This window comes from Cetorhinus maximus, chromosome 21, assembly GCF_964194155.1.
Source record: "Cetorhinus maximus chromosome 21, sCetMax3.hap1.1, whole genome shotgun sequence".
Lineage (NCBI taxonomy): Eukaryota > Metazoa > Chordata > Chondrichthyes > Lamniformes > Cetorhinidae > Cetorhinus > Cetorhinus maximus.
Window position 1 is genome coordinate 29,972,241 of NC_135899.1, and position 20,323 is coordinate 29,992,563.

A 20,323-nucleotide genomic window follows, 5' to 3' on the forward strand; every position below is an offset into this window, starting at 1 on the left:
GTGCCCACATCCCATGAATGATTGACAATAAGGTCAAACAGCTGCTTTATGGCAGTTAGCACATTTCTCTTTTTATTTCAGATTGCTGTATTTATTTTTCTCTGCTTTTTTCTGGAGATTGGTTTTTATTTGAGATTACTGCATTTACAGATTATTCCTTTTCATCATCTTTCTTAATTTTTCAGAATATTGTAGGGTTTGCACTCAAAGGGAATTATAAAAAGCAGTGTACAGTGCCTGCACTCATCCAGGCAAGTGGAGAGAGTCCCTTATTTTGAATGTTTGTCCCTTAAGAGATGCCTTTTATCCCATATTTCTAGGTCAACCAGCCTGGAAGCCTCGGTAGAGTGCTTAGAGCAGAACTGCAAGCCCGTGAGTTGGCCAGCAGGGAGATGATAATGTTGTGACTACAAGATAAGTTGTAGGTTTTGAGTATTTCACACCACCCCCAACCCCATTCCCCTCTCCTCCCCGCTCTTATGGTCACCAAAAACACCCTCCTCCACTAGCTCTCACACTCACCACCAAACAACCGCCTTCCACCCCCACCCCCCACAGCCCATTTCTGTCCCAGCTGACCAGCTCCCCAACTCCCTCTCAGTTGGTCGCCAGCATGCCCCTTCCGACCACCTCCCCACCCACCCCACCTTTTCTTGGCCTCATGGTCAAAATGTTACTTATTTTATTTCATAAGAGTTAGTCATGGGCAGATCCTTTAACTCCAGGTCCTGGTGGTGGCTATGACCCTGTGCCCTGTTCGATATGAGGTCACAGTGGCTGAAGGTGGTGATGTGAGTGCTGTCAGCAGGATCGCAGCATCAAGATGAGAACATTCAGCCCTTTGAGCTTTTTCCTCCATTCAATAGGATCATGGCTGATTTTTGATCCACCAGCATCGGCTGGCATTGCTCCATATCCCTTAATTTCCTTGGCTGTAAAACATCTCTAGATCCCAGATTCAGATTTTTGATGAAGTTACAGAGGGATGAGAGTGGAGTAGTTGATATGATGTACATGGACTTCCAAAAGACATTTATAGAGTATCCCACAACAAATGAAGATTAAGGATATACAGATGAAGGGCATTAAGTACCTGAGCACATATAAAGACCGACCTCTGGAACACAGTGTTGGTTATGGAAGAGGCAGATATTTGTAATGTTGAACTCTGTAAATAATTCTATTAATAATTAAGGATTGTGTCTGGTTTCCTACTTCATCTCAGAATGAATTAAAACAAAGGTTAATGGTGTAAATCAGATTAACAGTGCAAGTCAAGTTCAGTGCAAGTCAGGTTAATAGTTAAGTGAACAGTGTAAGTCAGATTAACAGTGAACAGTGAAGAATGCAAGTCAGGTTAACAGTAAACAATAAGTCTTAAGAGTTTGGCAATATATCTCTACTTTCAGCACTATTAAACTTCTGTACCACCAAGCAACTGGAGTTTGAACTCTCGCTTTACACTCCCTCAACATGTTCCCTTTCATGCCTAGAGGTGTTCTATGTATAACAGCACATTTAATATAGATTCAGAGGCACTACTGGGGTTGGAGACTCATTCTGTTTTTCTTTATATTTGGGTGATTGAATAATTCTGTGAAAGTGATTTTCATCTTCCCGTGACTGTTAATCCTGATATTCTATAGAGAACATTCACCATCGTGCTGAAGGCAGGTTTTTCCATTTCATGGCTAAAAATATACTTTATTCATAAAATTTGCAAAAATACAAAATTCAATATAAAGTGCAATGCAATTCAATTCCTTTCAGTACATTACAAGACTCTGAATTGTCTCAACATGCTTACAATTATAGGTCATATATACAATACTTACAGGTCACATTCACATTTAAATTTCAGTTCAAACATTCTCTGGTGCACATAAACCATGGGGTTTTACATGAGTTCCAGCCTCTCGGTGTACTCTGGTGAGAAGGTCTAGACTGGTCTTTTCTCACTGAGCTTTTCTGGTAGCTGCCCCAAGCTTCAAGGCAGCAATTACAAAAGTAATTTTATCTGAACAAACTCTGCAGCCAATTTCCACCTCCATAACATCACCTTCAGTTATTCAAATCACCGTCAGTTACTCAAAAGCAAAATAAAACTAAATGCTGCCGATGCTGTAAATCAAAAATAAAAACAAAATGCCCTTATGTCATCCTTTACTATCAGGGGTACTCCTTTTCCACGCAGTTTTTCTTTTTGAAATGTATCATCATCTGTCTCCTAATGCAGTATAAATTGGTGTTCCCTTTATAATTTGGTATTCTTGCAAATTGCCCTGAAGAATGCGAGACAGAAAGCTTTTGACAGCATGTGTGTTTTTTTCAGCAATACTCAAGTTCTGTACTATCAAAAGACTATTTCAAATACTCAGCAAGTCTGACAGCATCTATGGTTAGAAAAAAAGAGTTTATGTTTCAGGTCTCTGACCTTTCATTAGAACAGAGTGATATTCCAGGGTACACACCATTTCAAAAAGGCAGGCATATTGGAAAAAGGAGTATCCCTGATCATAAAGGCATTAGTGAGAAAGGATCTTGGCTCTGAAGATCAGACTGTAGAACAAATAGGGTGGAATAGCAAGACTCAGAAAACACTGGTGGGAATAGTTTTTTGGCCCCCAAACAGTAGCTATACCACTGGACAAAGAATTAACAAATAAATAATGACCTTGTAACAAAAGCAATATAATTGTAGGAATTTCTTTTCTTCATCTGGACTGGAGCAATCAAATGGCAAAGGTGGTCTGGCACATGAGTTTGTGAAATGCACAATAAGTTGTGGAACCAACTCAGGATGAAATTAGCTTCGATCTATAACTGAAAAGTGAGGGAGGGTCAATTCGTAATCTCACAGTAAAAGATCTGCTGGACAAAACTGACCATAATACAATTGAATTCCATATTAAGTTTGAGAGTTACATACACTAATCCCAAGCAAGAATCTTAAATTTGATGCAAATACCTCTCTACGAGAGGAGAGTTGCAACAGTTGATTGGTAAATTGACTAAAATATATGGCAATACATTTGGTAAACATTTAAAGAAACAATTCAAATGTTCTGACAAAAATCCACTCCATTAAAAAAATAAAACTCAGCAAGAAAATCCATCTCTGGCTTATTAAGGTAAGAATATTAATTTAAAAAGAACAGGTTTACAATGTCACAAATAATAGTAGTAAGTCTGAGGATAGGCAGTACCTTAGAAACCAGCAAATTGCTGCCAAACATTGAGAAAACAAGAAAAAGAACGAGAGAATAAAGATAAAAGCAAAAATCTGCGGATGCTGGAAATCCAAAACAAAAATGAAAATACCTGGAAAAACTCAGCAGGTCCGACAGCATCTGCGGAGAGGAACACAGTTAACGTTTCGAGTCCGTATGACTCTTCAACAGAACTAAGGAAAAATAGAAAAGAGGTGAAAGATAAGCTGGTTTAAGGGGGGGTGGGACAGGTAGAGCTGGATAGAGGGCCAGTGATGGCTGGAGATAGCCAAAAGATGTCATAGACAAAAGGACAACGAGGTGTTGAAGGTGGTGATATTACCTAAGGAATGTGCTAATAGGTGACATTAAGGGTAGAAAGCAGGACGAGCAAGGTACAGATAGCCCCAGTGGGGGTGGAGTGGGGGAAGGGATCGAAATAGGCTAAAAGGTAGAGATAAAACAATGGATGGAAATACATTTAAAAATAATGGAAATAGGTGGGAAAAGAAAAATCTATATGAATTATTGGGGAAAAGGGGGATCGGAAAGGGGGTAGGGATGGAGGAGAGAGTTCATGATCTAAAATTGTTGAACTCAATATTCAGTCCGGAAGGCTGTAAAGTGCCTAGTCGGAAGATGAGGTGCTGTTCCTCCAGTTTGCGTTGAGCTTCACTGGAACAATGCAGCAGGCCAAGGACGGACATGTGGGCATGAGAGCAGGATGGAGTGTTGAAATGGCAAGCTACAGGGAGGTCTGGGTCATGCTTGCGGACAGACCGAAAGTGTTCCGCAAAGCGGTCACCCAGTCTGCGTTTGGTCTTTCCAATGTAGAGGAAACCACATTGGGAGCAACGAATGCAGTAGACTAAATTGAGGGAAGTGCAAGTGAAATGCTGCTTCAAATGAAAGGAGTGTTTGGGCCCTTGGACAGTGAGGAGAGGGGAAGTAAAGGGGCAGGTGTTGCACCTTCTGCGGTTGCATGGGAAGGTGCCGTCGGAGGGGGATGAGGTGTAGGGGGTGATGGAGGAGTGGACCAGGGTGTCCTGGAGCGAACGATCCTTGTGGAATGCCGCCAGGGGGAGTGAAGGTAAGATGTGTTTGGTGGTGGCATCATGCTGGAGTTGGCGGAAATGTCGGAAGATGATCCTTTTAATGTGGAGGCTGGTGGGTGATAAGTGAGGACAAGGGGGATCCTATCATGGTTCTGAGGGAGAGGAAGGTGTGAGGGCGGATGCGCAGGAGATGGGCTGGACACGGTTGAGGGCCCTGTCAACCACCATGGGTGGAAAACCTCGGTTAAGGATCAAGAAAGGCATGTCAGAGGAACTGTTCTTGAACGTGGCATCATCAGAACAGATGCAACGGAGGCGAAGGAACTGAGAGAATGGGATGGAGTCCTTACAGGAAGTGGGGTGTGAGGAGCTGTAGTCGAGGTAGCTGTGGGAGTCGGTAGGCTTGTAATGAATACTATCTATCAACAGAAATTAAGACAGAGAGGTCAAGGAAGGGAAGGAAAGTGTCAGAGATGGACCATGTGAAAATGATGGAGGGGTGGAAATTGGAAGCAAAATTAACAAATTTTCCAGGTCCAGACGAGAGCATGAAGCAGCACCGAAGCAATCATCGATGTACCGGAGAAACAGTTGTGGGAGGGGGCTGGAGTAAGACTGGAACAAGGAATGTTCCACATACCCCATAAAGAGACAAGCATAACTGGGGCCCATGCGGGTTCCCATAGCCACACCTTTTACTTGGAAGAAGTGAGAGGAGTTTAAGGAGAAATTGTCAGTGAGAGAACAAGTTCAGCCAGACGGAGTAGAGTAGTGGTGGATGGGGATTGCTTGGGCCTCTGTTCGAGGAAGAAGCAGAGAGCCATCACACCATCCGGGTGGGGGATAGAGGTGTAGAGGGATTGGACGTCCATGGTGAAGAGGAAGCGGTTGGAGCCAGGGAACTGGAAATTGTTGATATGACGTAGGATGTCAGAGGAATCACGGACGTAGGTGGGAAGGGACTGGACAAGGGGAGAGAGAATGGAGTCAAGATAGCAAGAAATGAGTTCCGTGGGGCATGAATAGGCTGACACGATCAGTCTGCCGGGACAATCCTCTTTGTGGATTTTGGGTAGGAGGTAGAAGCGGGCCATCCGAGGTTGGGAGACTATGAGGTTGGAAGCTGTGGAAGGAAGATCTCCAGAGTAGATGAGGTCAGTAACAGTCCTGCAAACAATGGCTTGATGTTCAGTGGTGGGGTATGGACACTTCCTCCTAGCTCCCCCTGGACCATAACCCCACCACTGAACATCAAGCCATTGTTTGCAGGACTGTTACTGACCTCATCTACTCTGGAGATCTTCCTTCCACAGCTTCCAACCTGATAGTCTCCCAACCTCGGACGGCCTGCTTCTACCTCCTACCCAAAATCCACAAACAGGAGTGTCTCGGCAAACTGATCGTGTCAGCCTGTTCCTGCCCCATGGAACTCATTTCTTGCTATCTTGACTCCATTCTCTCTCCCCTTGTCCAGTCCCTTCCCACCTACATTCGTGATTCCTCTGACACCCTACATCATATCAACAATTTCCAGTTCCCTGGCCCCAACCACTTCCTCTTTACCATGGACATCCAATCCCTTGACACCTCCATCCCCCACCGGGATGGTCTGATGGCTCTCCGCTTCTTCCTCGAACAGAGGCCCGAACAATCCCCACCCACCACTACTCTCCTCCGTCTGGCTGAACTTGTTCTCTCACTGACAATTTCTCCTTAAACTCCTCTCACTTCCTCCAAGTAAAAGGTGTGGCTATGGGAACCCGCATGGGCCCCAGTTATGCTTGTCTCTTTATGGGGTATATGGAACATTCCTTGTTCAAGTCTTACTCGGGCCCCCTCCCACAACTGTTTCTCCGGTACATCGATGATTGCTTCGGTGCTGCTTCATGCTCTCGTCTGGACCTGGAAAATTTATTAATTTTGCTTCCAATTTCCACCCCTCCATCATTTTCACATGGTCCATCTCTGACACTTCCCTTCCCTTCCTTGACCTCTCTGTCTCAATTTCTGGTGATAGGCTGTCCACCAATATTCATTACAAGCCTACCGACTGACACAGCTACCTCGACGACAGCTCCTCACACCCCGCTTCATGTAAGAACTCCATCCCATTCTCTCAGTTCCTTCGCCTCTGTCGCATCTGTTCTGATGATGCCACTTTCAACAACAGTTCCTCTGACGTCTTCCTTCTTCCTTAGCCGAGGTTTTCCACCCACGGTGGTTGACAGGGCCCTCAACCATGTCCAGCCCATCTCCCGCGCATCCGCCCTCACACCTTCCTCTCCCTCCCAGAATCATGATAAGGTCCCCCTCGTCCTCACTTATCAGCCCACCAGTCTCCGCATTCAAAGGATCATCCGCCGCCATTTCCGCCAACTCCAGCATGATGCCACCACCAAACACATCTTCCCCCCACCACCGCGGCAGCATTCCACAAGGATCGTTCCCTCCAGGACACCCTGGTCCCTCCTCCATCACCCCTACACCTCAACCCCCTCCCACGGCACCTTCCCATGCAACCGCAGAAGGTGCAACACCTGCCCCTTTACTTCCCCTCCCCTCACCGTCCAAGGGCCCAAACACTCCTTTCAAGTGAAGCAGCATTTCACTTGCACTTCCCTCAATTTAGTCTACTGCATTCGTTGCTCCCAATGCGGTTCCCTCTACATTGGAGAGACCAAATGCAGACTGGGTGACCACTTTGTGGAACACCTTTAGTCTGTCTGCAAACATGACCCAGACCTCCCTGTCACTTGCCATTTCAACACTCCACCCTGCTCTCATGCCCACATGTCCGTCCTTGGCCTGCTGCATTGTTCCAGTGAAGCTCAACAAAAACTGGAGGAACAGCACCTCATCTTCCGACTAGGCACTTTAAAGCCTTCCGGACTGAATATTGAGTTCAACAATTTTAGATCATGAACTCTCTCCTCCACCCCTACCCCCTTTCCGATCCCCCTTTTTCCCAATAATTCATATAGATTTTTCTTTTCCCACCTATTTCCATTATTTTTAAATGTATTTCCATCCATTGTTTTATCTCTACCTTTTAGCCTATTTCGATCCCTTCCCCCCACTCCACCCCCACTAGGACTATCTGTACCTTGCTCGTCCTGCTTTCTACCCTTAATGTCACCTATTAGCACATTCCTTAGGTAATATCACCACCTTCAACACCTCTTTGTCCTTTTGTCTATGACATCTTTTGGCTATCTCCAGCCATCACTGGCTCTCTATCCAGCTCTACCTGTCCCACCCTCCCTTAAACCAGCTTATATTTCACCTCTTATCTATTTTTCCTTAGTTCTGTTGAAGAGTCATACGGACTTGAATCGTTAACTGTTCCTCTCCGCAGATGCTGTTGGACCTGCTGAGTTTTTCCAGGTATTTTTATTTTTGTTTTTGAGAGAATAAACTAGATATGAACATGAAAACATTTAATATATTAATATAATACAAATGAAATAATGTATTTTTCTGACATACAAAAAAGGAACTGAGTAGCTAAAATAAACACTGGTTCCTTCGAGGAAGGGATAAAAACTGTCATGAGGAATTAGGAAATGGCACACTGTATTGCTTGTGAAACCTGTAATGGTGAGAGGTGATCCCATTCAAACATACACAATTCTAAAGGGGTCTGACAGAGTAGACAACAATGGGTTGTTTCCCCTGGCTGGGGAATCTGTAACATGAGGGCACAGTCTCAGGGAAAGTGGACAAGCATTTGCACTGAGAGTTGTGAATTCTCCATCTATGAGTATATTTAAGGCTGAGATGAACAGTTTTTGATCACTCGGAATCATGGGATTTGAGGGGCAGGGGGGAAAATGGAGCTGAGGCAGAAGATCAGACCTGGTTGCACTGAATTGCGGAGCAGGCTCGAGGGGCCATATAGTCTACTCCTGCTCCTATTTCTTATGTTCTTCTTCACTTCACCACTGAGAGTTTGTAAAAAAAAACACAAGCGTCACTCAGCTTTTACTGAGTGAGAAATCTAAATGAATCTCAAGTGAACAAGCTAGCAATGAAATTCAATAAAAGTTCATCTTGATACTCTGAGTATACATTTACTGCTGTTTATGACATGGTTTGGAGAAAGTTCAGCTGCTGTTAAACTCCAGTAAGTAAGACTGTGGCTCAGTTCGGAGCTGATGAGATTGAGGATGATTCTCCCCTTTCAACAGCTGAAAAAAGGATAGATTTCTATCACACGGACAATATGCAACATGACCAATATTGAACGAGAGAGACAGGGAGGGGCGGGCAGACAGGGAGGGGGAGATGCAGAGTGGCGGGCAGACACAGAGAGCCAGAGGGGCGGGCAGACACAGAGAGATACAGCCAGACAGACACCCCGAGAAAGCTGGACACGCACGTACAATTCCACACTTACGATTTGCTGGGCTGTAATCAGATTTCTTTTCTTCTACAAGAGACCGAAACAGGAAGAAATTCAGTTACAAACATGTCCCCCATCCTCAGCCACAGAAACTTACCGTACACCCACAGGTGAATGACCAGGTTTACTTGAACTCACACACAGGAGGCTCTATTCATCAACTGATGCAAAGGCCTCAGACAATATCCTCCCTTTAGTCCACCCCCTCAGTCCCTGTACGGACACTGCACTCTAATCCCCTCATGCTCCACATGCTTCACACCCTCACTCTCGTAAGGGGCTCCTGGTCCCCTCAGTCTCTGTACAGGACCCCCAGTCCCTTCATGCTTCATACGAACCCTCGGTCCACTCACTCCCTCTACATCACTGGACTGGTGTGAGATTACCACATGGCTAGGGGAAGTCTGCTGTTTGTAATGTTTGAAACTGCTCAAAGCTGAGAGCGACAGGCCCTCTTCTCATTTCTTACCTCTTCTCTTCCACACAGCCACACCAATGATAAAAGCAATCAGAGTTATGGCAGCAACAACTCCAACAATCAAACCCCAATTTGTTCCCTCTGGAGATCCTGGGATACCTGGAATATCCCATCTGTGGAGAAAATGAGGAGGAGATAAATGAATAACCATAGTCGCTGCTCATTGAGAAGCAATTGTACCAAAGCCATATGCAAGATTGAATTAGGTTAGAATCTGTGATGTGATGAGTGGTCTGATAAGATGTAGGTTGTAGGTTACAAAGGTTCAATGTGACTTGGCCACATTCCTCTGAAGCAGTTTTGGATGTTTATCAACGTTAATAAGAACTAAATAAAAGCAGGTTCTTGCTTGTATGCAGATACTGGAGTTGTACATCATTCCAAAATAATTTCTAATCTCCCATACAAATGATTAATCCCCAGGCTAGTCTTAAATAGGTTAATGGAAGAAGAGTGATGGGAGGTAGGAGGTTTTTAGGGACAGGAAAAAGGGGGTGGCAGTTTGATCAAAGATACTGTTACAGCAATGGAAAGAAGTGATGGTCTGGAGGACTCAAAGACGGAAACAAGAGGAGCCGTTGACTGCCTGGTGTATATTATAACAATTTATACTCATATAATGCCTATAATGATATAAAGTGTCCTGAGGAGCTTCACAGATCACCATTATTAAGACTAGATTTGTATATTTATCTTCCTGATTTATTAATTAAATTTAAATCCCACCAGCTGCCATGGTGGAATTTGAACTCTTGTCCACAGAGCATTAGTGCAGGCCTCTGGATCACCAGTCCGGTGACACTACCACTACACCATCACCTCCCCAAATGGGTGAGGGGCTTAGGGAGGGAATTGCAGAACTTAGGACCTAGGCTGCTGAAGGCAGATCTACCAATGGCAGAGCAATGAAAAGCAGGGATGTTCAAGAGGTCGGAATTAATGCAGGCCACCAAATAGTGGGAGGGAGATTGAGGAGCAAATTTCGAGGCAGACTGGAGAAATATCCAAGCGCTTTTCTTATTAATTTTGGAAGGTACAATGAGAGGTGATTACAAACATCTTTGAACTGTACTGACAGACGCTGTCCCTGCAGTCACTGTTCCTCTTACCGCAACTCTGGTCTCTGCTCCTCTGCTGCTGTGCTCATACTGACAGGAATCGGTAGCGCTGTCCTCCAACTCGATATGAGCCCACCTCCTGAGCTGGTAGGTGCCAATGTGGTTGGGCAGGATGCCAGTGGAATAAGTGTCCATGATCGGCTCGCCATTTCGCAGCAGAGTGCCTTCAGTATCACAAGGATAAAAGTCAGTGACAAGGCAAGAGAGTTGGGTCAGTGACTGATGCTTTGTTCACAGAAAGAATCACTTGAGAAGTGACTGAGAGAGTGTAAAGCAGATCAGAGTCCAAGTCCATCCGAGCTACCCAGCCCATTAAACTGGGGATTAGATCCTGACCCCAGAGAATAGTACAAGCCCTCCTAAACTGGGGATTAGACAAGTGACTCAGTCCTGTTCCCACCCTGGCCCTCACTCAGCAACTCTCAGTCCCTCTCCCTAACTTAATCACTCTGCCCTCTCCTTGTCATTCACTCTCGGTCCCCAACTAACTCACCAGCCCTCAGGTCCCCCTTCCACTCAATCATCAACTCTCAGTCACCCCCCCGCCCCCCACTCAATCACCGACTGTCAGTCCCCCATCACTCACTGCACCTTCGTTCTCGCTCTCCAGACTTCAGGTATTTCTTGAGCTAGTTTATGCAGCCCTTCTCCAGATAATTCTTCCTCCACTTGTTATAAGCTTTGTCCTGGTCACAATTCTGCTTGATGACCTGTGCCCATGGTATGGTCATTTCCCACACCATGTGCTCCTTGTTGAAGCTGAAGTAATCCCTCCTGTCTCAGGCGTACTATTCCAGTGCTTTCGTGGTATTATCATCCCATATCTCACAGCCATACATCAGCTGCAGTATGTGGATCCCTATTAATCAAACATGCACAGTGCCAATCAGACCCTGTCTCACAGAGACACTCCCTAAACTCCACTTGCTGACTCACTGTTCCTCCCTAACTCACCGACTGTCAGTCCCCCATACACCTCAATCACCATTTCAGTAAACTTCACTGTCAAACACACCCAGCCGATGAAACCCATGTTTATAGACCGCACCCATTCAAAAAGCATCAAATATACACCCGGCCATTCAGACCCCACCAGAGCGTTACTTACCATATTTTTTTGTAAATCAAAAATACCCAGCCAACCAAACTCAGACTCACCTAGACCATGCCCACTCCAATCAAACACACAATCAACCAAGCAGACCCAAATCTGAGAGACCACCCACACTTCATTGTCAATCAAACATGCTAAACCAATCAAAACCAAGTCCACAGAGGCCCGACCCACACACCATGGTACAAACACACACATTCAATCAAATCCAGATCCACAGAGACACCACCACAAACTATCTCAATTAAACGCAGTCCCACAGACACTGCTTAATTCCCCAGCTATCAATCAGACACCACCCGACATAAACAACACTGCCCACCCTTCACTGTCAATCAAACACAAAAACATTCAAGTCCTGATCTATAGATACACTGCTTCCCCACTCCCCACTGTTGATCAAGCACAGAAAGCCAATCAAATCCCAGGCCCAGAAAGACCCCATACTGAGCTGTCAATCAAACAATCAGAATCAAATGAAGCTCCCCAGACACAACAGAGGAGAAGGATGAGGGGGGAGGAGTAAGCAGCTCATCAGGGGGAGGAGTGAGCAGCTCATCAGGGGAGAATGAAGCGAGGTAAAGGATGGAGGGGAATGAGAGGGGAGGCGGGGGGGAGCGAGAGGGGAAGTGGGGAGGGAGCGAGAGGGTAGGCGCTAAGGAGGTTATGAGGGGGGAGGTGGGAATAGAGGGAGGGGTGCAATTGCTGCTAATCCTCCTTTGACCCCATCACACACCTAAACCAATATTACAATACCCTACATCTGCCACCTCCCCTTCCCGGTTCCAATATAATCCCTCACATGGAGAAACAGTGACTCTTTCAGTCAAAAAGGGAATCTGACCCCAATTATAAGGATCCCAGTTTTCAGTGAATAACCCTCTCGCCTGCTCAGAGGAGTGGTGTCCTGTGCGATAGAGAAGGTGATGACTGACTACCCGCCTGGTTGTTCGGGTCACGGCAATCCCATTATCTTCTTTCCCCGGGTTTTCCCAGACCCGAGCCTCCTGTGTCTGCTTCGTCTAATACTCAGGGCCCGTGCCCTCCGCCACCCACTGTTGCCGAGGAATCATCTGCTTCCGATCGCTGTCAGTGAACAATCTGTACATTGTCCACATAACCAGCAACGATAATCTGCGGAAGACCAGAAATTGGAATCATTGAGGCATACAAATACTGGAGAGAGTGAGAGCCTAAAAAACAGACATCAAGGCATAAACCCCAGAATACCAATCTCCACAGAGAGGAATGAGGACATGAGCCCAAAGCAACAACCCCACACACGGAGAAACCATAACATGAACCCAGAGTCCCACACACCAACACAAATAAACCCCAACACAACAGAGCCCCTGTAAATAAACCTTAACACAACAGGTAAATTAACCCATGTGTAATGGAATTTTGGCCTTTATGACTGAATACAAATGGTTGGAACCTGAGTTTTATGAGGGATCGAGTTACAATGCCATGTTACTATGATATGAACCTTCAATTATCTGCCACCTGGTGACCTGCATTCAGTTCTGGATACCGCATCTCAGGAAGAAGTGGTGCAGCTCAGATCAGCTGGGATGATATTAGGGTTTAGTGGATTAACTGATGAGGACAGGTTTTTATAAACTGACCTTGTATTCCCTATATTTATATTAAGGGGTGAACTGATTGAGGTTTTTCAAATGTTAATGCCATATAGATAGGGAGAAACTACTTCCTCTGGCGAGGGTGTCCAGAACAAGGGATATAATTTTAAAACTAGAGCTGGGCATTCAGTAGTGAAGTCAGGATGGGCCTCTCACACAAAGGGTAGTGGAGATCTGGAATTCGCTCCCTCAATGAGAATGCTGGGGTCAACTGAAGCTCTCAAATGCGAGATAGATTTTTTTATTAGGTATCAAAGGATATGAGGGGAAGGCAGGGAAATAAAGCTGAGGTGCAGGTCAACCTGGGTCTAAATGATTGGCAGAACAGGTTCTTGGAGGTCAATTTCCTATCCCTGGTTTTACGCTCCCCACACGTCTCTCTCTCTCTCTCCACTGCAACCCCTTGTCACTGTCCCTCAGTCCCCCATGTTCTTCCTCTACTCTCCAGTCCCAGTACCCAGCCTGTTCTGAGGCCCTCTCTGACCCCATTACCCACTGACTGGAGATTAATGCCCCAGTAACCAGCGTGGCACCAAGACTATCTGAGAACCCATTACTCACTGACTGAGAGCTAATCATCAAATCACAGAAGGGTTACAGCACAGGAGCCATTCGGCCCATCATGTTGTACTTGCTCTCTGAAGGAGCAATTTACCTCGTGCCACTCCAGTCTTTTCCCAGTAACCCTGCACATTCTCCCTTTTAGATGAAAATCCAACTCCCTCGAGTGCCTCAAATGAACCTGCCTCCACCACATTCCAGATTCTAACCACTCGCTGCTTGAAAAGGTTTTTCCTCATATCGCCTTTGCCTCTTTTGCCCATTACCTTGAATCTTTGCCCTCTGGTTCTCAATGCCCCAGAACCCAGCCTGGCACTGAGAACCCATCTGACTCCATTACCAACTTAACTACCTGTCGGGCATCCTTCAGGGATACGTTGGCCTTCAATGTAGGGCCTCTCTGCTCCTCCAAGCTTCTCAGTATCCAACTTATTATTGTGTCCTATTAATTATTTAAGATAGTGACCTGTGGAATGGGGTGGGTGATGACTTCCCACCCACCTGGTTGCTCTCCATCATTACTTGCTGACTGAGGATTAATGGCCTGTACCCAGCTTAGCACTGAGACCCTCTCAGACCTTGTTACCCACCTACAGAGACCCGTCCACAGAGAAGGACTGGCACTATCAGTCCAATCATTGCTGCTTCTCTCAACAGCCTGAGATGAACAGTTTGTGCAGCATCCTTTCCATTCCAAGAGGAACTATCTCTGGGTCCACAAGCTGTGGCCTGTGCTGGGAGGAAATATTCCTGTTTACTCAGATGCCTCCATATTGATTGGTTAGATGATATATTCGTGTCTACTTGGAATAAAAATATAGTGCGTCAGTCAGCAGACTCCAGGTTGGAGATTCCCTGGGAAAATTAATTGCTGCCAGAAGTAACATTCCAAATATTGTAAACTATTCAATTAGAGAAATATCGTGAGTTGCTTCATCAGTTGCCAGGGAAGTGAACTGAACAAGGGGTTTGATGATTAAACAAGCAAAACTGAAAGTAATTTGAGTTTGATTAGATAGTCTGACACAGGACATGACTGAACATTAGGAACAGGAGGAAGCCATTCAGCTCTTTGGGCCCATTTCCTCTATCTAGCCCCTCAGGTCCACTTCCCCCATCCAGCTTATCTAATCCGCTCCACCGTAGATACCTAAACCAGTTGTCCATCATAATCAATTGAATCGTCCCTCGAATGTAAGGGAGTGGAGAAGAGGGTCTTACTGGACGGGGTGGGAGGATCAGGATCAGAGAGAATAATGGTTATTAATGGGGAGGAGGGCATTGAAGATGGAGGTAAGGCTGCAGTTGAGCAGATTGGTAGCTGCAGAAATATTATGGTGAATGGAGGGACAAGCATCAGACAGTTGGGAATTTGAAAGTGATGTTTTCAGTAACTTGGGGAACAGTTCACCCCCTCCTCCCAACCCAAGGAGTGGACACAGAAAGCAGCAGAGTTCGGAAGAATGGGGGAGCAGGTGTGATGGACTGGAAAACGGCTAATGTTGTACCATTGTTTAAAGAGGGAGAAAGGCATAGATCTAGAAATTACAGGCCAGTCACTCGGGTGGAGGAATTACTGGAAAACATTGAGAGGAAGGATCAATCTTCTGTTAGAAAGATACAGATTAATCAAAATCAGCACAGACTACCATGACTCAACTTTTTGAGATGGTAACAAGAAGGGTCAATGAAGGTAGTGCATTTAATGTAACCTCTATGGATTAGTGCAAGGCTTTTGCTGAGATCCCACATGCTACACTCATCACAAAAGTAAAAGCCCATGGGATCCAAGGCAAAGTGGTAAGTTGGTTCAGAGCAAGAAGCAAAGGATAATGGTTCATGGGAGTTTTTGTAGCTGGAAGCTGTTTCCAGTGGGGTTGAGAACTGGAGAATTGTAGTGAAAAAGGAAAGATTGGATAGTCCAGGATTGTTAATTTTGGCACGGAGGGGGCGGCGGGATCTAGATAGGATAGATAGGAAGGCCCATTCATTGGCGTTGCTGTTGGGGGTCAATAACCAGGGACATTGTTTCAGGGTAACAGTTAGAAGGTCTGGAGGGGAAGGCATGATTGGGAATGCACTGCATGAAAGAGTGGTGGAGGCAGAAACTCTCAGAACATTTTAAAAGTGCTTGGATCCGACGTGCTGAAACTGTGATGGAATCCGCAGTTCTCGAATTCTGAGTGAACAGCGCTGATGGGGTAGAGGCAATGGGAGTTCAGGAGAGGTGCCAAAGTAGAACCCCTTCAGGACCTACTCTGTACTGATCTAAAAGAAGTTTGATCCTGTCTCTCAGAATTGTTTTCCAGCAATTCCCCTGACTGAGCGAAATTAGGCTGACCGGCCTGTCAAATCTAGATTTATGCCTCTCTACCTCTTTAAATAATGGTGCAACATTAGCTGTTTTCCCAGAGAGTGTAGTGAGATGTGTGTATTGTCTGACAGTCAAAATAGACCCATGGGGCCCAGACAGAGCAAAGTTAGGCCAGGAGCCCCAGAGAGTGTAGCAGCAGCAAGGCCTGAACCTGGGGTTGGTGCAAGGTGGGGTGTCTTCGCCAGGCGCCATGCCACAGAGAAAGAAGAAGAAACAGCTTGCAGATGCTTTGAATTTGCAGAGCTCGGGCCGCTGGAGGTGCACACACTGCAGGACTCCAAACATCCACCGGAATGCATGTACATACTTCATTTTTTGTTATGTGATCCCAGCTGGCATGAAACCGGGTCCACATAGCAGATTTTTCAGGAGAAGGAGTTGGTAGTGCAGTTGCAAAAGGGGAATAAGAAAAATAAGACGGATGCTGTCGTTTCTGTACTGTGACCAAACTCGGCCATACAGTGCATGAGGTCGTTCCTGACATTTCGGGTAAAGGTGATTCTGATGGATACATCCAACCAAGAGTGACGCGAACCGAGCTGAGATGGTTCTGGAGAACTGTGAGATTCTGTTGCAGACTGTATCCATGGAATCAGGGTGGAGTGGAAGTTGATGTTGGATGAGAATCTGTGGCTAATTTCTTGCAGAAAAGGAGCTGGAACACTATTTGAGAAATATCAGTCTTGAAGGGCTTTGTGGCTGAAAATGGTGGCCATATATGCTGAGTGGACTATCGGAGATTTACCTTGATTATAACTGGTTTTTAACATTCATAATATATATCCACAATGATTGCCTGTTAATGTGGATTTAATTTATGTTGATTTTTGTTTGATTGTTAAAAAAAACTCAAAAAAGGTGAAATCTGGTCAATTGCTCCCCCTCCTCCCCCGATAGTGTCGATCAGCAAATTTGGTTGTTTTCATTTCTTAATCTCTACAGGGATTGCAAAATATTATATATGGTGCGAACCAAGAGCAAGAAAGGGAGACCAGGCCGGATCGTTACACGTCAGCTAGTACAGTCACAGTGGACCAAATGGCCTCCTTCCATGCTGTAAATTTCTGCTATTACTATGAAAAGAGATGACCAAAAACTTAGACAATGTGGTATGTTTTATGGCAGGAGAAAATGAGGGAGGAAATCAAACAGATTAGGTCCTTAACAGCTGAAAGCATAAAGATAATGGGTGGAGCAAAAGAAACTGGGGATGCAAAGAAAGTCAGAATTGGTATAACTCAGAGATCTTGAGAGGTTGTAAGGCTTGAGGAGTTTGCAAAGATATGGGAGATGCAAAACCATGAAGGAATTTGAATATGAGGTGGATAATGCTAAAATTGAGGCGTTGCCAATCTCAGTTCTAATGTAGTAACACACTTAAAGACACTTACGGTTTGCTGCCCGCCGAAGAAAGCAAAGGCACTGATGTCCGTGGAGATGAAGTTGGGGTTACAGCAGCAGTGGAGTTCACAGATTCTGCCTGTCAGTTCATAGATGCAAATGGAACAACTGAAATAAGCAGAGAGAATTCTTGCAACAGAGAAAGGACAGTCTCAAAGATCATTTCCCGTTACTCCTGAATCCACAACTGCCAACTTCTCCATCTCCCAAAAATCAAACTGAGCATCAAAGGAAAATTATTTAATTTGGGGAGATGATGATTTTTTTTTTTACATAACTAGTTCTTATGAGTTGTGATGTACTGCCCAAAATGGTGGTGGTAGTAGATTCAACAGTAACTTCTCCATTAGGGTATGAGATGAATATTTAAATTTCTATGGGGACAGGGCAGGGGATTGGGACAAACTGGATCACTCTCAGAAAGTTGGCACAGGCACAATGGCCTCCTTCTGCGCTGTATCATCATTCTATGATTCTGTGTAACTTTGGGCTCCAAGCCAAGGTCTATTACACTGGTTGATGGCAGAGGGTCAAGAAGACATGAGCTGAACTGGTACACAGATGTGAGAGGATGAAATTCCCAGGAAACCACAGGAGGCCCCAAGTAATTCGCCGTCCCGTTCTCACCTCCTGTCCCCTCCTCTCCCACTCTCTTCCTGAACCTGAGATCAGGAGATGTTTACCAACCAAAGGGGCCATAGAGTCACAGAGGTCTACAGCACAGAAAAAACCCTTCAGCCCATAGCGTCTACATTGGTCAAACAAGTACCTAACTATTCTAATCCCATTTTCCAGCAATAGGCCCACAGCCTTGTATGCCATTGTATCGCAAATGCACATCCAGATGCTTCTTCAATGTAATGAGGGTTTCTGCCTCTACCACCCTTTCAGGCAGTGAGTTCCAGATTCCCACCACCCTCTGGGTGAAAGAAACTCTTCCTCACATTCTCTCTAAACTTCCTGCCCCTTATCTTAAATCTATGTCCCCTGGTTATTGCTCCCTCCACCAAGGGGAAAAGTTCCTTCCTGTCTACCCTATCTATGCCCTTATAATTTTATACACCTCAATCATGTCCCCCCTCACTCTCCTCTGCGCCAAGGAAAATAACTCCAGTCTATCCAGTCTCTCCTCATAACTAAAACTCTCCAGCCCAGGCAACATCCTGGTAAAGCTCCTCTGCACTCTCTCCAGCGGAATCACTTCCTTCCTATAATGCAGATTCCAGAGCTGCACGCAATACTCTAGCTGTGGCCTAACCAGCATTTTATACAGTTCCAACATAACCTCCCCGCTCTTATATTCTATGCCTCGGCTAATAAAGACAAGTATCCCATATGCCTTCTTAACCACCTTATCTACCTGTTCCACTATCTTAATGGACCGGTGGACATGCACACCAAGGTCCCTCTGATCCTCAGCAATTCCCAGGGCCCCTGGTAGGACCTACCATTCATCATGTATTACCGTGCCTTGTTGGTCCTGCCCAAGTGCATTACCTCACACTTATCCGGATTAAGTTCCATTTGCCATTGATCAACCCATTTGACCAGCCCGTCTATATCCCCCTGTAATCTAAGGCTATCCTCCTCACAATTTACCACCCCACCAATTTTCGTGTCATCTGCGATGGGATTAAGGGATAACGAGCAAAAGTTGGTGGATGGAGTTGTATCTAAATTCGGCCACGATCCTACGGTGGTACAAACTCCAGGGGCTGAACACCCTCCTGCTTCTCCTGACAGCGCCAGGCCACTGTCCTTAGTCACTGACCTCACAGAGCCCAGGGTCACGGGGTCACCACCGCCGCAGCCAGAAGCTGGATGAGGTGCCACTCGGACCCGCGCCAGGCCCAGGCGCCAGGCCCAGACCCAGACCAGGGCCAGCCTCCGTCGGCCTGGCCCCCGCCCACAGCAGCACCACGAACCCGATAGAGCCGTTATCATCATAGCTCCGATGTCCTAACCGGCCCTGTTCCTAAGGCGGCTCGGCTCGACGTCTGAGTGACCTCTGAGAACGATCACGCCAGTGAAGTCATTAAAAACAAAAAACTGCGGATGCTGGAAATCCAAAACAAAAACAGAATTACCAGGAAAACTCAGCAGATCTGGCAGCATCGGCGGAGAAGCACAAAGTTGACGTTTCGAGGACTCATGACAGTGAAGTCAGCGCGTCGGACGGCTTGCTGCGTGATGAGTCACGTGACACGTGGCAGCTGCAGGATGGGGGAGAGGGCTGTCAATCAAAAGGAGCCTCACTCACTGCATTTACTGCAAATGCAAAATCTACAATATTCCGAAATATAAACAGAAATATCTAATAATGAAAATATGTAAATGCAACCATCTCAAATAAAATAACTACTTACAGAAAAAAATGGAATGTGCAAAACGCTCTGTAATAAACTTGCCGAGTGCAGGGCGGGTTTCTTCTAAGAAACGGTGAATTTAATTAACAAGGTTCAAAGTAGACTACATGCCTGTTACAAGATAAAGGTGAAAAAGCTCCGCCACACTAAGATTCTCCGCGTTTAGGGCTGATTGGCTATACAGTCACATGACCCCCTTAAGAGTAAGAAATAGTTTAACTTACAATCATTACATGCTCGGATGTAAGTTTTTTTTAAAAAGATGACGTGTCAGTGGATAGAATGGAGCAGCATGGGAGGCAATGCGACCTGATAGTAGCAGCAAATTCGAGACAGTTATCTCCGAACAAAAGACTTCGGAGCAGGAGTAGGCCGTTCGGCCTATCGAACCTGCTCCGCCTTTCCATTCGACATGGCTGATCTGTTTGTGGTCAGAATTCCACTTTCCTGTTCCCAACGACCCCCCCAACCCTAACCGTAATAGAAGGAATGAATGATATTTTGTGTATGGCATTCTGGAAATTGAGATTTTAAGATTATTTTTTGTGCAAGTGCACCAACGTTTAGTGAGTTTTGTAGCTAGAGATTCAAAACTCGTTACC

At 45.6% G+C, this 20,323-nt stretch overlaps 1 pseudogene across 1 annotated transcript; it reads right to left on the reverse strand.

Annotated features, from left to right (window-relative positions):
- Window positions 1–1,740: 1,740 nt before the first annotated feature.
- On the reverse strand, window positions 1,741–19,302 carry LOC144695153 (uncharacterized; annotated as a pseudogene). The gene is made up of 8 exons (XR_013579892.1): window positions 19,127–19,302; window positions 17,346–17,508; window positions 12,406–12,510; window positions 10,854–11,036; window positions 10,254–10,466; window positions 9,136–9,257; window positions 8,661–8,693; window positions 1,741–2,823 (listed from the first exon to the last, which is right to left on the reverse strand). The product of XR_013579892.1 is annotated as an uncharacterized LOC144695153 (transcript).
- Between the last annotated feature and the right edge of the window lie 1,021 nt (window positions 19,303–20,323).